This window comes from Ambystoma mexicanum, chromosome 1p (genome assembly GCF_040938575.1).
Source record: "Ambystoma mexicanum isolate Mex_15411 chromosome 1p, UKY_AmexF1_1, whole genome shotgun sequence".
Taxonomy (NCBI): domain Eukaryota; kingdom Metazoa; phylum Chordata; class Amphibia; order Caudata; family Ambystomatidae; genus Ambystoma; species Ambystoma mexicanum.
The window spans coordinates 319,940,269-319,955,917 of NC_090921.1; the positions used below are offsets into that span (position 1 = coordinate 319,940,269).

Genomic DNA, 15,649 nt, shown 5'->3' on the forward strand with positions numbered 1-15,649 from the left:
AAAATGCAGGTTTCTTCAACTTTAATTCCAGGCCTTATGTTTCTTATTATAGAAGGCTCATGAAAGTAACAGTCTATCTCTGAAAAGCTCAAGGGTACTCCCCCCCCCCCCCCCCCCCCACCCTTGCAACTCTGGTCTTGCCGTCTTTCTCCTCATATTAAACTGCCATCTTCAAACTGCTGTTTCCTCATGTGCTTTGCCTTTCTCAGAGTGTCCTTTCGTGCTTTGCCTTTTATCTGTGTGGGGAGGTGTGATGGAAGTCAGGTGTGTGTGAGTAATGATCAGTAATTGCCTGACTATTGTATTGGTACATGTCAGGTATACGGCTCGGGTGTTAGTCAGTTTTCTCTCACAGTGAGCTGTCCGTGACAAAGTGTTAGTGTCGGGAAAGGTGTGGGGGGTGTCAAGTTCCCATTATCCTAACTGGTAGGATGGGGAAAATATGTTACAGGGAAGGGGATACCGTGTCTCGCTGTCCGGTGTCCCACTTCCACTCCCCGAAGACCCCTCATCCAGGTGATCCGCCTGGACTGGTCCACCCCCAGGAACTGGATCCAAAAACGATGGGTGTATCCTGGCCACCTAGATGACAGATCCCCGGGGACTAGCGGGTGAGACACCTTCAGGTTCCTCACAAAGGTTACTACAACCTCAACCAACCAGTATGCAGTCTGTTCACCTGTGAGCACCATTGGTCGATCTTAATTCTCCATAGCACCTTAAAGTCAGTAGTTCTTATGAACCCAGGGCCATTCCTTTGTCTAAGCCAAGCCATAACCTTATTCCAGAGGGATTCCTTGGAAAACATTAGAAATAATGAGGTTTCTCTGGTCTAAAACAGATTCTCTTAAACACTTATTCAGAACAAAGGGCATCTGTGTTTTGGCAATTCAAAGACTCATACTGGGCATAGCTTTGATCTTACTATCGTCACAATGAGCACCCAGTAACAATGCCCCTTGAAACTCCTAATTTGCAGTATGGTGCCCAACTATAGATGATTGGGTTTGCCCTTCAACTAAAACAATAGTTGCTGTGACCTTGAGACGAGGATGCATCTGCTCATCGGTTGCCATTTTCACAAGTTTAGCCATATTTACAGTATCCAGCTCAGTCTGACAGGTTTTATCTTCCGCACATATGCAGTGCTTAATAGGGTACACCATCTGGACTTCCGTATTAGGTGTGCATGCCAATTCACCAGTCTATATTAATAGTTTGGCAGCCCTTATCATCCATTTCAACATTCAAATACAAGTCAGTTTGGCAAGAAATGTCTTAACAGGAATTCCGTATTGTGCAGATTGATCTAAAATGTCCAACCATATACCAGAGTCATGAACATTTCTGAAAATCAGCAATAATTCTATCTTTAATTATATGCCACATTGGTTCAATATTCTCAGGATTTACATTAAGTCCCCACTGGATCCATCAAAGACTGTGAAGAGGAATTCAAAAGGGTTTCCTCTTCTTTTTCTTCTTCCCCACAAGACTGTCGTGGCAAGAAGTGACATGGCAGCGACTGGGCCAAATAGTCCAGTATACTAGTCTGCAAATCAGCATCTCCATCCCGTGTATGCTTGTGATCTCCTTGTTTAGCTTCACCCTCTTTCATTATCTCTCCATCCTCAATATAGGAGCATGATTTATTTTTCTCCTGGAGTAGCCGTCTTCTACGGGCACTCACAGCCAGGACCTCAGTAAACCTGTTCCTATACTCTGTGATGGAGAGTGGAAAACTCCATCACATCACCTCTCAAGTCCAGCCATAGCCTATGGACGTGCCTCACCTGTTTTTGCACCTCTATTAGCCACTCAAATATCTGAGTCCATCCTAACCCTTTAGCCCCTTTCACAGCCACTAACAATTTAACCCTTTCAGAACGGCCCTTGCAATATGGCTTTAAACCATTTATATCCAGTCACTGTTTTAGGCACCTGGTAATACACACTGGGGTTTATATCTGGTTTATATCTGGAGGGCGACAAAACTGCAGTTTATTTATCGTAGCTACCTTCGTACACCTCTGGAGGAATCCTGGTATTGTGCGAACCAGAAACGACCAGCATCATCAATTTCACACCATTCACTTTAAGAGTATTCCAATGGCAGGTTTTTATGAACCCTTGTACTTATAAAAGAGTGCCTTCAGTCTCCTTAGATACATCCACACCTTCCACCATCCGCACAGTTGACTTTCATGCAGTTTTTCCATCTGGTCTCGCTATTTTGGTTGAACTAGTCTGACACAACCTTGTGAAATGCCCACATCTTCGACACTCTGGGTACACGGTCGGGCACACTCTAGAATTTTTGCCATGACTATACCAAACACACTTGATGAACAGACTTTTCCATTTTGGGTCCTTTGTATGCATCACCTAGGGCTCTAGGTCCTTATGGTTTGTGCACATCACTTTTGGCGAATACGCTTGTTCATGCCAGTTCTCCTGCCAGCCGGTAATACTTCCTTGACGTCTTCTCTGACCATGAGTTTGGCTTCATTGCGAATGGCTTCTTGGAGGACTCATATGCTCCTAGCCATTTCCAGTGCCTTTTAAAATGTGGCATCTTTATCGATCCACAGGCATTCTCTTATTTTGGCATTGCATTTCCTCATAATCTGGTCCCTTATGTATTAATTGATAACACATGTGAATCTGGACGAAGATATTACTGTCCTTAATGCTGTAACATAAGGGTCAATTGATTAACTAGGCTTCTGGTCGCGTATAAAGAAGTGGTACTGCTCGAACACTACGTTGGCGTTTTTTCTGGTGGCAACATTGCCTTGTACACAGGACAAGGCACACACCAACACGTGCCATGGCTTATGAAGTCACACGTCCAGGTCATGTGAGACAAAGCAGGTAGCATTGTGCTCTTTGACGCGCTGTCCTGTAGCTAAGAAAAAGTGATGCATAATTGGGCCCTGTGGCCTGCGCAATCGTGTGCCCTCTGCCCCATTTGCATCCTCATTCGTAAATGGTGAATACCTCCCCCAATTCCACCTGCTGACAAAATTTGGACCCACTACTATTGCCTTTCCGGCAACGCTACCACAGTATTTGAGCAGTTTAGCTGAATAGGTTGGAATTACTTTGTGGGTGTATCAACACGCTGGGTTTGCTGTGGGATGCTCCGGCTCCAGATCGTCACCAATTAAGTATTGAAACAGACTCGGCATGTACAGAACAAGCGTTTTTTCAACAACACTCCATAGCCCATATCAACTGGCACTAACTGACAAATGACCTTGTAGGGTTCACTGGTGGAATGCCAAGCAGTGATGACATAACAGTGACTCTGCCAGGCCTTGGGCCTTAACTGCATGTCAACTTGTGGACGTAATGCCACTCTTGTCCTCTGAGCCTACTGATAACTTCTTGGATAACACTTAGTGAGTTGCTGATTCTGGCACCCCTTGATGTGGGCTGGCCAATAGAGTTTATCAAATCTATTTTGGAGCTCGAACCTCTGACTTGGGCTGGAGTGGATGTCAAGATAGGATGTTCTCATAGAGCTCTTCCTTTGAAGAGCCCTACCCAGCCACCTACTTCTCTGACTGGGTTTTCTGATCAATGCTAGATCTGCTGTAGCGCATTGTGGTGATATTTTTACTCTCCTATAGGATCTCTCTCCTGACCTTCTGTGTATGACAAACATGGTTAGTGGCCTCATCTGATCCGGATATGGTGCAGATGCTGCTGTCTAAATAGAACATCTTCCAACTGGATAGCCCCTCGTCCCCCAATAGGGGGTGGAACAGCCCTGATTTTCTTGCCGTGTCAATTGTTGCTGCAGTTCCCTTGATGCAAAAACTGCCCATTGCCAAGAATTTGACTGCTCTTCTAGCTGATTCTCTCCTCTATTTACGCAATTATCTTCCTACTCACTGGTTGGGGAATAAGCTTGATTTGATTTTCTCTGAGAAAAGCTTGACGGTCACTTTTAAGCCTCTCCGCGTCCTGTGATCATTGATCAGATCATTTTTTACTTCCCTTCGTTATATCAGTTCTGTATCCTCACCAGGGACTTCAGAAATATTCTCAATTCCGACACCAGAGGGGTAGGGCGAGTCCAACCTCTATAGCAAAACACTTTCTATCTTGTACCTCGTGTTACTTTGTGATAGACAAGCAAGAACTCTGTACAGCGCTTGTTAACACAGTGGCTAGTACTGCTGATGTTCTGGCCACTGTTAAATCCTCGGTAAGCCGCTCTAAATTGTCGGCTCACTGGTTGTCATCTGATCTTAGCACGACGGAAGGCTTGTTTGAGTGTCCTGAGTGCAAATAGTGCATTGGTTATGATTCTCATGCCAAGTTGGTTTATAAGCAGTCTATTGGACTATCGTGGTAAATTGAAGCAGCAAAAGCCCAATTGTATGCAGATCGCATTGTGGCAGCCTCCTGTTCCCCTCATGAACTAATTTGAGTGGCTAAGGAGATTTCTGCTCCCCCTTCTCCTGTATCTGTTGCCTTACGCACACAAGTTCAGTGTGACGATATTAGCACTTTTTTGTTGAAAAGATTTGCCAGTCTACTCTGACTGGCAACCCATGCTCCTCACACTTCTTGCAAATGGTACAGTCTTCTACTGCGGGAGAGTCTGATAGTCTGTTTCAGTTTGAACCAGTTACTGATGAGGTTGTTTTGGCTTCCTTATCCAAACATAAATTGGCATCCCCCGTTGACCCAATTCCTCTTTACGTTATTCCGGCCCTCCCTGCTGATACCATCCCTCTGTTTACGGCGGCACTTAATTATTCCTTAACTACTGGTGTGATTCCCACTCCCTTAAAACATGCAGTGGTTTGTCTGCTTTTGAAGAAGGCCCACTTAAATCATGCCTTTGTAGCTAACTATTGCCCCTTTTCTCTCCTTCCTTCCAGTTCTTATGACCTTGATGGAAGCTATTGTTACTCGTCAATTCTCTAATTTTCTTGAATTCCAGCATCTCCTTTATTCTTTTCAATCCAGTTTTAGACCTCTCATGGGTACTGAATCAGTGATGATTTACATTCTGGATGTTCTTGCTCTGCTTCAATACTGCAGTGAAGTTTGTGTTTTGATCCTCCTTGAGCTTTCTGCAGCCTTTCATACTATTGACCATGGGATTTTCCTAGGCTGTTTGGAACATGCTGTTATTTCTAGATGCCCGCTTATGTGATTTTCATCTTTTCTTTCTGACCATTTTCAAATAGTGTCTCTTCCTTCTTTTAAATTCACTCCGGTGGCATTGACATGTGATGTTCCACAGGGTTCTGCTTTATCTCCTCTCCTTTTCAATTTGTATTTGCGTCCTCTAGCTGACCTCCTAGCAGAACATGGGGTGCATTTTTACACCTTTGCAGATAGCCCACAGCTTTCTTCCATCTGAACTTCACTGCGACTGATCTTTCATCCAAATTATGCAATGGTTTGTCTTCCATTATGTTAAGGATTTCAATCAGGCGACGCACACCTTAATCCCGGCACAGTATGCAGCGCACGATTGAAATGCTTGTTTTATGTTGGTTTCAATATTGAGATGGTACACCACTCATATCACACCCCCTTTCCAAATACCCCAGGTCACAATGGACCATGAACCAGGCTGGTTGATAAAAGGGAATATTTATTTATTTTAAAATTTTAAAGAAATCAAACAATTTTTAAGATGGGGCAGCAATCGCCAATGGGGTGATGAGAACAATAGGAATGTAAGCAGTGCTTTTAGTTTAACCGTCTATTGACACAACTACAAAACACCAGGGAATAGGAGCACTTTTTGATTTTAGGTAAGATAGCACTTGAGTTAGAATTTCCCCTGCAATGTTCCCTCAACCCACAAATAATCAATTTGAAGTGGATGAACAGAAGCAGCAGGTAATCAGGAGTGACAAATTGAAAACAGAATAAATGAAATGAGGTCTCTAGCTGGTAAATTGAGTGAGTTATGCCAGATCTAGTGAGGTGCGTTTTTGAGAAAATGAAGGCGCGAAAAAGGAAGAGAAATCAGTTTTGACAAGACAATTTTACTCTACACTAGAGCATTCAGGCTAGGCTACCAGATTGAGACACAGTAAGCTCTGGGGTTGACTCGCGAGTTCAACCCTAGCACCTGGGCATAACCAGTCCGATCACTCGATAAAGGACTAAGAGCTTGGAATTTCACAAGACAAAATTATTAAAGATGTTGTTGCTAGCACAAGAAATCAAAGGCAGTGTTTCAAGAATTATTTTTGACAATATTACAAGTTATCAGGATAAGGATAGGATGACTTGGAGAGTGGAACTAAGGACAAGGCAAGGTATGCTATGGTTTTCTATGGTTTCTATTGATACTCGCAGTCCACTTTTTAGTTTGGATTTTGGACAGTCAGCGGTTCTGGTCACCACAAGGGTTTGGTCTAATAAAGGACAGCCGGACACAATCAGCAGTACAGGATCAGCTGGGCAGGGACTGGATACCAAAGGATAGTTCTTCTGGACTGGCAATTCTGGTTACTGGATACTATAGGTCATCAGAGTAGCAGGATGGCAGTGAGTGGCGGCAAGCCATGCTGGATTAGGATGCCAAAAGTACCACAGTTTCTCCTGGTTACTGGGAGATTAGTGGGTTTTAATATTGTAAGGTAGGCCTTGCTAGAGCAGGATCAGCAATGCTTGGGTTTTGCATTGGGCCCTGGAATAGGATCAGTAATGCTTGGCCTTGTTGTGGGAGTCTGATAGATAAAATGGGAACGCAGCGCAGGAAATCAGGAAGCGTCTAAATCCAGGGTCTTGTCAGGGACCCTTATTTATCGTGCAAAGGGACATCATCAGGTAGAGGCTTGGCAGGGTTAACTACGCCCGCCCCTACACTACTTGGATTGGGCAGGGGAGCGAGTCTCTGCCTCGCTCTCAGTTGGTTGGATTTCTAAGTGGATGAGGTCAGGTTTATGAGGTGAGATTTACAATGTCCCAACACTCCCACATTTACTTTACTTAAAATCCGATTTTGCCAAAAATCTACATTCCTTCACTTGTAATCTCTTGGCAAATTATACACACAGTTCACATATTATGTGCATCACATTTCAGTCCAATCCTCAGTTCTGTGCGACCTTGTTTCGCCTTTCTGATACATTTTGGTAGTTGTACCTATTAAAGATTTGGCCTAAAATTCCACAATTTTATACACATGTTAATTGTCTCCAGGGATGTATGTACAACATTTGATGTTTGCCACATTAATACTTTCTTTGGAATCTGTCATATTTCGTAACTTCTGTTCCCCATGCAACAATGAGTTCTACCAAGTTTTAAAAGATAGCCCACAAAATTAGATTTAAAACTGCTAATTCTTTCTACAGAAGTAAGTCTTTAAAGTTTCTTTATATCATAGTCTCTGTAACCAAAAGGCAGTCCCTTTGTTACTAGATCCCGTTTTTTTTTTCTTCCTCCAACTGGAAGCAGCTGTCATTTCTTTCCAGGCAAGGGGGTTTCCAGTTTAAATGAAGGTTGTATTGCCCCTTCATACTTGACAGGCGAGTGTCCTAGGACTGCTATTGTCCCAGCCTGGAGCACAGACGAATGTCTGACGAGCGTGCAAACTTTCATTGTTCCGTCGTCCCATTCAGAGTTTTTCAAGCTGGCGCTTCTCACCTGTGTGTCCTGGATTTATGGTGTCTCCTTTCCTTGGAGGAGTTTCATGGCTAGCGACTGGAATAACAGGTTTTTCTGAGAGCTTGCAACTCCAGCCTCTGTGTTTTAAACTGTTTAATTCAAGACCCAAAGTAAGAAATTAAACCTATGACAGAAGATATCCTATGTGTGTATAATCACCACTAACATAATTCCTTTACATTGCTAAGTAAACAGGCTTTCATTAACAATTTAGTTTTAAGCTGGCCATTTTTTTCTCTTCAATCAGCACATCCCATTTTTCCACATGTGTTTAAAAAGGGCTAGCATTTCTTTCTTTAATTCGGTTTGCAGCTCCTCAGATTGCCACTGTCTTTGCAGCTGTAGTCATTTTCCTTTCAGCAGGAGTCTGGTCTAATGTATAAATACATTTACCCTGGAACTGGCTCAGAGTTAAAAAGTCTCTTTGAACCGCTGTGCCTGGATACAATTTGGCAAGAAATAAGCGTGTGTTCCCGTGCGAGTGAAAAGAAAGTTGCTTGTTGATTTCTTTGAAATCTACTTGGACAGGACCTGTCATTTAGGAATTCTGCCCGGTTTTTCTGAGGCACAATGACTTATCCTGGGCCTGGCAAGGCCGCTTCCATCACAGTGGTTTCCGAATGCACAGATGGAAATAGCATTACACAGCATTTTGAAAGGGTGAAAAAATGGTTTCATTTTGAAGGGGAATTTTTGGCTTTTACAACAATGCAGTGCTGCCTGTTCACTTGATTCCCTATATGTTTCAGAACACACTGGCATACTTTTTCAGTGTGTCCCGTTGTTCCATCTTGCCTGAAGTGTACTAGGCAGGATGGTGCAGCCATCTTTTATTGCTGCCAAAACACAGTTTTGAGGTCCTGGTGCGCCTAGGAGCCAGCGCAGCCAGGTTGCTGTTTCTTACGCAAATGCAGCTTGGTGATGTGGTGCAATATTGTTGAGTGGGCCAGTATATCCCACAATTAGTGGCTGGATTTCACGAGCGGAAAACATTCTTGTGATGGGCCCTGCCAGTTCCAGCTCTTCTTGCAGTGCTGATTACTGGTCAGCCTCTCTGGGACCCTGCCGAATTCCTGCTGAATCAGATAAGCGCCTAGGGGTTAAACTCCTCCCTTGTGATTCCAGAGAAGCTCACATTTCCTCTGTCTGCCATGCTGGCTTTGCCATACTGAAGGTATTGAGGAGGATTTTGCCTTTTCTCCCTGCTGAGTCTCGTCTTAAGGTAGTGACTTCCTCCATTACGGATTCCGTCGATTATTGCAATGGGATCAACCATCCTTTAGGCTCCAAATTGTAAATTCTGCAGAACTCGGAAGCTCAACTGGCTTTGGGAGCCATGAGACTCTCACTCTCAGGACTTCTTAGCCAGCTGCACAGGCTTACTTTAAAAATAGATTGCTGAATCGGCCCACACCAAGGGTCTCATCTCAAAATTAGACACAGCACTCAAAGATACAAGGAAATGCAAAACAGAGAGTCTCCGAAAAAGATGGGAAACCGATATGGACCCAATGACAGACAACTTGTGGTCTGTGCTATGCAGAACAGCACACATGTTCTCTGCCCAATACAAACTCCACGGCATAAAATTATTACACAGGTGGCAATTCGCTCCAAAGAGGTTCTCAAAAATACTAGCCCAAATGAGTCCTATCTGTTGGAGTAGATGTGGTGCCCAGGCAGACTATTGGCACATATGGGTGGCCTGCCCAAAGTCGCCGTTATACAGGAAGGAGATGTTAGCGTGGATTAGGAAGATTGAAGGGATCCCCAGAGAGCTAAACCCCAAACTGGTCCTGTTTGGTTTGGAACAGCAAGAAGAGCGATGGATGAAGGTACCACACATGACCCACTTCCTATTACTAGCGTCGAGGGCTTGCATCATGATCAGCTGGAAATTGCCCGCTCTACCAACTGAGGCTACCTTGGCAAGAAAAGCCAAATACCTGTACGAGATGGAAAATATAACAAGCCTCCTGCACGACCACCTACCGAACAGAAAAATGGGGTTTATAGACATAATGCCGAAATACAAAAGTGTCGAAAAAAAAATGTCGAAAACAAATATGTCGAAAATATATACATATAACAGGAAAAGGCAATTAGTCGAAACAAAAATGTCGAAAAAAAAATCGAACAATAGTACTAACATACCGATGTGAAGTATTGGTAATCGTCCGTTTTTATGGGGGGGGGTTACCCCTCTCAACCCCCCCTTACCTCTACGCCGAAACTCACCCACCGCCCTTTCGACCACCAACACATAACCATTTGCCAATCTGTAAATAAAATACATTATGACTAACGAAAACCGCATAGAATCGAGAGTAGTAAGGGTTAAGCCAATAGGTGACACCCACGAGTAAAGAACCTTACCTAAACACAAAAGGAACAGATGACGGTTGTGGACAACTGTCATTACCTGACAGAACCAGAGTCAGAGCGAACTACAGTGGATTCGATTCGGCTACGTCAGGCAAACAATCAGGTAATATAACATAAAAAATATGAAACTAGATATTTAAATCGAAAAATATATTAGTGTATGGCAAACATAGTAAAACATTTTTTGCCGTTATTTTAGATTGAAAATGACAAAGGATTGAATACATAACCTCGCAAAAAGGAGGAAAACAGCTGGTTTTGAAAGGATACATTTATAATAAGGAATTGGAAAAAAACGAACGCTCGTACTGGAAATGCATTGAATATGGACGATCAAAATGTGCCGCACGAATTATAGTTGAATGTTCCAATACAAAAATAAAGGGAGAACACAACCATCTACCGGATAAGACAAATATAGTAATAAAACAAACTCTCCAAGAGCTAAAAAGAAAGGCAATAGAAAACCCCGGTCAGGCAAGCGGTTTGGTAATATCAATGGTATGTGACACGTTACCATCACACATCTGCGCAGATGCCTAGTGAAAAACATGCAACGAACAGTAAACCGCAAGAAACAGCAAAAGGAAAATCTGCCACCAGCACCTACAACATACAATGACATCACCATACCAGAAGTGTTTAAAGTGACAGCTAATGGAGAAAATTTCCACCATTCAACCGTTGAAGTAAGAGACGAAAAAATGTTGATATTTTCAACTGCGACCAATTTCAAGCATCTAAGTGAAAGTGCCCAGTGGCAAGGTGACCCAACTTTCAAAGCATGCCCACACCCCTTCCAACAATTTTATTCGATACATGGAACAATAAATAACAAACAAATTCCACTTGTTTGTTTTAATGCCCAAAAAAAATTAAGAAACATACAGAATCATGTTGAACAAAATCAAGGACACTGTACCAGATTCGAAACCCAAAAACATAATCATGGATTTTGAATTAGCACAGATTAAGGCATTTTCTTCAATATACCCTGATTCTAGCATACAAGGCTGCTTTTTTCATTTTACTCAGTCGATATGGAAAAAACTGCAAAAACCTGGACTAAGTAGTAAATACACAGACGACAGCACTTTCCAACATAACATAAAAAAACTACTCGGATTAGCATTTGTGAAAGAAGATCAGGTTATAAATTTCTATGAACATTTAATTGACACTGACAATTTTAAAAATCACGAGGAAGAAAACTCGGACATGTTAGATTACATGGAAAATACATGGATTGGACAATTAACTAGAAATGGCACCAGAAGAAGACCAAAATACAATATAAACGTATGGAATTGCTACAAAGCAACCTTGGAAGGGCGACCAAGAAAAAACAACTCACTTTAGGGACGGCACAGCCGTATTAATAAAACTTTCAACACAAGTAACCCCAATTTGTGGCATTTTTTGAAAGAATTAAACAATCAACAAGCACATCAGGAATTTCGAGTCTCACAAGCAATTTCACTCGCAAACAGAGTTAAAAAAGAAAAAATACAGAGACTATGAACAACGCCTTGAGCAAATAGTACGTAATTTTAATCAAGATGACAAAGATAATTACCTAGATTCAATAGCGTCTAATTTAAAATGTTAAGAATACTCCCGTTTTTGAAGAATCACCAATCCACCATGACAAATCCAAGCAGTAACCGTAAAAAGCACCAAGCAGCAAAATCCAAGGAACCCAAAATCCAAAAAGCAATCCAGGGAAAAATCCAAACCAAAAAAAAAACATGTGCGATCCACAACAGTGCAATCCGAAAAGGAATAAAAGGTGAAAATCCAAGAAAGCCCAGGAAAGAAAATACACAATCCAACCCGAAAAAAAATCCATAGCTCGGAAAAACCAATACCTCCATCGAATCCAGTAAAAAAAAAAAAAAAAAAAACATTGCATCCATGGAAAACGGTGAAAATCCCAAAAAAAAAACGCAGAGACCCGAACGCGATGGAATTTCTTATACAATAGCGCCATCTATTGGAGAAAAAGTATACTACATGTTCAACGTTAACAGTTTGCAATTTATTTATTTAAAATTCATATTTCAAATATATATATATATATATATAAGCTACCTATTTCATGGTAAATACTATTAATGTTCAAAAAACTTAATAAAACATGGTTGATAATATCAATGTTCAAAAATGCTTCATAAAACATATATTAACACTTACCTTTTATTAACATTAATTCGACTTTTTTGTAATTCGACATTATTTTCGAATAAATATTTTCGACATTGACTTTTGAAAATATTGCATTTGAAAATATGACGGGACACCAAAAATGGAATGGGCTCCCTTCCTTGATGCCTATAAATTAGATTTCAAGCCTCTAGGACTCCTCTTCCTAAGGACACATGCTACAAGAGACAGAAGTTCGCCGATTGCTTCCAGCTCGAACAGTTGGAGGGGGGGGGCCAGGGAGGGGAGTTTAGTGGGTGATTTTTGATTCTGCATTAATGGTTAATGAAAAAAAAAATAGATTGCTATCCACGCCGCTGGTGCGAACTGTCTCTGCTCTAAATTGACCCTCCACATGCCTTCCAGATTCCTTCGTTCTTCCTCAAAAAATCTGCTGGGAATTCCAAAATGTGTCAGGACTCGGGTGGGGGGCAGGGCTGCTCCTTTTCAGTGCTGGCTCCTACTCTGTGGAAACTCTCTTCCTGTCCATCTTCGAGATACCGTAGACCATCTTCGATTCCGTAAGCTTCTGAAAACTCATCTTTTTTAAGCTTGGCTTCTCCTTAGACAGTCTCCCAAACTGCCTGCTCTCTAGCGCCTACATGTCTTTTGGCCGTAGCTCGTGCTTTATACATTTTATACTACTATACTATAAAAGGAGTACTTAACGGCCACTGGACCAACATATACAACCACTAACATAAATTATCAGAACGCAAATATATAAATAATGTTCAGTGACACTTATCAACATGTCACTACAACCCTATACTTGGGTAAATTAGTCATTATAAGTTGGAAAGTCCCCCCTTTTTCTCACTTTTGTGAGTCCCCTCTGCTTTTTGCTTGTTTTTTAGTTCCATCCAGGTCTCGCTGGAGACATGAATCTTATATATTTATAGCAGTTTGTGGACCCCTCTGGCTCTCAAAGGTTGAAAGACCAACAAAGGTGCCTGTTAGTTTCCCTCGGTTAACACCCAGACAGTTATACTTGTTCTGGTCAGTGGCAATATACTTTAAAAGTAGTTTTCTTTTTACAGGCTCCCAAAGTAGAGTCTCTAGTGTTGCTAAATCCAGTGTCTGGTCTACTGTAGGTTATTGGTGTTTGTGTGTTTCTCTACTGTAGGTGTTGCCATTGAAAGTGATTGGGTGCAGACAACACAATTCCATATAGGGTCTGAGGGTGCCATTTTTCTGACATGATCTCTGGTAACGACCTTGCAAAGAAATGTATGGGATTACTGAGGAGTGCTTGTATGGGTTGTATCTCTGGGATTACCATGGCATCCACAACATCTCCTGTTTGCACTGCAGAATGTCCCAAATAAATGTGTGGGCTGGCTAGCACCGATTAGCTGGCCGCAAAATATTTGAATAGTGCTTGTGAGTGTGAGTGGTGGCTAGGATTACCCTCTACTTCCCACATTGTAATTAAAGCGGACACGCTACACCACAAATTCTGTCAGCTGCAGGGATTTCTTCATGTTGTATCCAGATGGACAACTGACCTGGAAGCTCTACTGCATCTTTTGGACTCTTTAAACTCCAACAGTGCAGATATTCCTCTCTCCTGACCAGAAGGAACTGTCTGGTGCTCCTTTTCCTTAATCCAGCGGGGTCAGCTGGATTGCTTTTTTCAGGACGTGTGTTTGTGAAAATGCTACTCTCAGGGCTAGCCTTTGCTTGACCTCTGAAACCGAGCACTCCATCCTCCAGATGTTCCATTGAGTACATGATTGCTGGCTGGGTTTACTCGTAATTGTTGCAGATGCTCGACCCTTTGTTCGGCTATTCATCTTGGTAGCAGCACACACGTACTGTTCTGGCATGGAGTTTGCAGTGGCATGTCCTGCAGCCCTTTTTTCAAACCACGTCCTTTGAATCCTTACTTGCTGAATCTTCACTCTCAAGTCCCTGAGTCACCTTACCTTCACGTGCGCATCGTCAAAGGGTCCTTCCGGACTTAGATCAGCTCACTGGTCCATTCCTCCAGGATTAGGGTCTTCATTTGTTGACCTTGCCCATCCTGCTGTGAACTGTGACTCCTCCTGTTGCTGCTTAAAGATTTACACTCTGCAGTCTCTCTTCTGGAATGGCTCAATCTTAATTTCTTTTTTGGAGGGTCCTGTTGTCAGATTCACTTAATATAGGTGGTTTATTCTGTTCTTACTTATCTGTAGGGTTAATGTGCTGAGGTAGACATTTCAAAACGAAAAATCTACCCATCCTACTGGTGACATCACTACTCACATCTACAGTCTCCCATCCAGGAGAGTGGTGTGGGAAACTCTTTGACTGCACTGCCTTGATTGGTCCCATCGTCCTTTTGGAGGACTTTCTTGGGTCTGAACTGCTTGCCGGGCCCTGTGTGTGTGCAAATCTACTTGTCTCCATGGGATAACTTTACCCGTTTATTCCTTTTGAATGCATGCACTTAACTTTTGGATTTGGGTACATGAGGCCTCATTCAAAGTCAAATGTGGGCTTGTATTGGCATGCCATGGCCCTGTGAGACCACCTTCTGTAACCTTTACTGTACTATTTATTTGAATGTCTGTTCTTTAGTTCTGTCCCCTTCACAAGTTTATAAAGAATGTTTTTATAGCTATTTTGTGTGGACCTTGCCCTTTGTGTGATAATCAATATTATTTACTGGATCTTTAAAACACTGCACATCTTTTGCCTGATTGCCTTGACCACACTACCACTGAGTGAGTCAGGAGCTCAAAGGAAATTCCCTGTAAATCTAATAGCGATATATCTGGTCTGTAGGAATAGAAAATAATACAAATCTCCCCGTCATGTTACAGTTTGACATTAATGTAGTTGGTTTTGCATTTCCACGTTTGTTAAAAGTGCAGGTTAATTGAGGAGTGCATCGTAGAGTGCCTCTGCAATGTTAATTACTTATGTAGTGCATTGTAGACAGTCTTCACTATGTTAGAGGAGGACATTATAGTGTCTTTCACTCTTGATCCAGGAGAGCATAATAGTGTCTAAATGGTGAATTATGTCAAGATGGCGTAATTTACTGCTCTCAAAGGAGTCAGTATAGTTGGGAGGGAGAACATCCTTTGTACTGAATGTGGCAACAGAATTTCACTTCAGAATTCATTTTCTAGTATTCCCATCTCTTTTCCATCCATCCAAAAACATGGAAAGATTCCATCACCTTGATCGCTTAGGGTGCTCCTCTACTCTTTCTCTTGAACAAAGGAGTACTGGATTGACATCTCCTATTTTTAAAGATTTTTAGTCACCTTGTGTATAGGTGCGTTATAAATACCATATATTTGGAAATCCTACCGCTTCCATTTGGACTGGCCAGTGTATTGATAATGCTGATGACGTGCACGCAAAGAGCTCCCTGAGGTGGATCAGAGCCCAGCTAGGGTTGAGCAGCTAC

At 42.2% G+C, this 15,649-nt stretch overlaps 1 protein-coding gene across 5 annotated transcripts in view; it reads left to right on the top strand.

Annotated features, from left to right (window-relative positions):
* POLRMT (RNA polymerase mitochondrial) overlaps nucleotides 1-15,649 on the top strand; it is an 886,091-nt gene that overhangs the window by 736,977 nt on the left and 133,465 nt on the right. The window lies entirely within an intron of this gene.